Source organism: Rutilus rutilus (assembly GCF_951802725.1).
Source record: "Rutilus rutilus genome assembly, chromosome: 23".
NCBI classification, from domain to species: domain Eukaryota; kingdom Metazoa; phylum Chordata; class Actinopteri; order Cypriniformes; family Leuciscidae; genus Rutilus; species Rutilus rutilus.
This window is the reverse complement of record NC_140233.1, coordinates 30,051,307-30,053,446: the sequence shown is the minus strand read 5'-3', so window position 1 is coordinate 30,053,446 and position 2,140 is coordinate 30,051,307. Positions and strand designations below refer to the sequence as shown.

At 42.5% G+C, this 2,140-nt stretch overlaps 1 protein-coding gene across 2 annotated transcripts in view; it reads right to left on the bottom strand.

Moving 5' to 3' along the window:
* The window catches only part of slc1a2b (solute carrier family 1 member 2b), a 58,010-nt gene extending 56,161 nt beyond the window's left edge, over positions 1-1,849 (bottom strand). For both annotated transcript variants that reach the window (XM_084397303.1, XM_084397302.1), the window contains exon 1: positions 1,609-1,849. The gene's annotated coding sequence lies outside the window, so the exon portion shown is untranslated. The remainder of the gene's footprint in view (positions 1-1,608) is intronic.
* Positions 1,850-2,140: the final 291 nt, after the last annotated feature.

The following is a 2,140-nucleotide window of genomic DNA, read 5'->3' as shown; positions in this document are numbered from 1 at the left end:
GGGTGATGAAGAGCGCACGGAGAAAGGAGTTGGATGGCACTTTGGCAGCGCCGGCGTTTTCCCAGGAGGATTACTCACGCCGAAAAACACACACATTTATTTGTGGCTCAGCCTTTCTTCCCCTCATCTTTTCACTTCTAACACTCCTTAAGCTGTTTTAAATTTCTCTCTCACACCATTTATACACTAGTTTTCGGCATCCTGCTTTTCACTTTAATTGGCCTCGTTTCTTCCTCCTCTGTGAGCCGACAGACGCTCAGTAACGGGAATGTGTTCAGCATGCGTGTCCAGAAACACAACCCTACCCCAGTCACTTGATCTCCTCCTCAGTAAACGCAGAGCCATGAACTGAACGGTTCCTCACGCTGAACACACAGATGTACCTGATGAGTCTTCACGGCATGCTCTATTTCCCCAGGATGCACTTTACATTGATTTCGACTCGACACACCAACCCCCCGCGCTCATTTCAGCCCATCACACCTGCCTTCACGCTGACCTCTGACCCCCAGCACCGATGTGACACGAGTGGGGGAGGAAATCAGGCACACAACGCCTCATAATCCATCGTGTTGCCAAATCAAAGTATGACACAACCTGCAGAAATCAAGCTAAAATAAAGGTACTTTCAAAAATGGTTTTATTCTGTCTGTGTCGCTGATAGGTTAGAATAAAAATAACATGAATCACTGGAGGTACAGCATAAACACATTAAGCATCTATACACACACACACACACACAATGAATGGAGGACTTGTACTGAACGTTTTGTCACTCTGGAGCCTCTTTTGATCTCCACCAGAATGAACATAATGGATTATTTGCATGAAGGCTCTCTCACACTTCTCCTAAAATCACACATTAGTCAAGCGGTCCCAGTCAGAAATAAATAAAGCTGGGTTTAAAAACCAACACTAAATGACCCCAGATCCTGCTGGATAACCTTACATTTCTGTTTCCTCTTATTATTATTATTACTATTAAGTTAATAGTTACAGGAATTTTGCAGTGAATGCAGATATCTCGAGTAAAATGCACATTTGACAACAGTTGAATGTACGTGAGCACAATTAATGATGACACTCATTTAGTAGCTGATTTTATAACACTATATTAGGTGTCTTTAACTACTTACAATAATTAAGTTAAATGTATTTATTGTGTTGATGTACTGTAAATCACATGTGCTGTTATTGAGGAGGATACGGTACGATTAGCACAGGTATGTGTGGGTTTAAGGGGTTCATTTAACAGATGTAATTACAGAAATAAATTACAGATGTAATTACACGCAGGTATTTTTATATATAAGTACAATTTTAAATACATGTATGTCCACAACAATTGTATCGTAGCAAATTATTCATTTAAATTGAATTACATTGTAGGCTAGTTAAATACACTTGATATAAAGTGTGACCAGTTTTCTTATGATTGTGTGCTTAATCCAGAAAGAAAGAAAGATGCAACGACATATTTCAAATATACTGAGCGCATTAATACATGTTAATGCAAGTATGAATCTATGAATGACATATTTACAGCTACCACTATGGGTCACACACACACACACACACACACACACCGCCTGAACAGCTCTCACTCACCTGTCGACCTGGAAGACTCAGGAACGGGTGAATGTCGCTGTTTTCTTCACTCTTTGCTCGGTTTCTCTCATGCGCTTTGGTGAGGATGTGACGCGTCGGGAGCGCGTTCTGCGTTGTGTGTTGTGTGGTGTGTGTTGTGTGGATAATCCGGTGCTCCGAGCACATCTACAGTCACACTGAAGGAAGACTACCTCAGTGAGAACACAGGCGGTGTGTGTACACACTCCTCCTGCCCCGCCTCGCTCCAGCCTCCTCCTGTCTTCACACTCTTCAGGGATTCCGCTCACATTCGCCAGGAAAACTCATTCCTTCAGAACTGACATGCGTTACTGACAGCAGTAAGTGTGGAGTCAGGAATGCAGAGTCCGAGATAAAAGAATGGAAAGAGAGCAGAAAGGAAAGCGAGGCAAGAAGGTAAATTGTGAATTTCTACAATCTCATTCCCACGCTTTCCTGCGATCTGCCCTGGATCCAGGAGCGGAGCGGCTTCTTTTTTCCCCGATAAATTGGCATATTTTATACGAATCATATC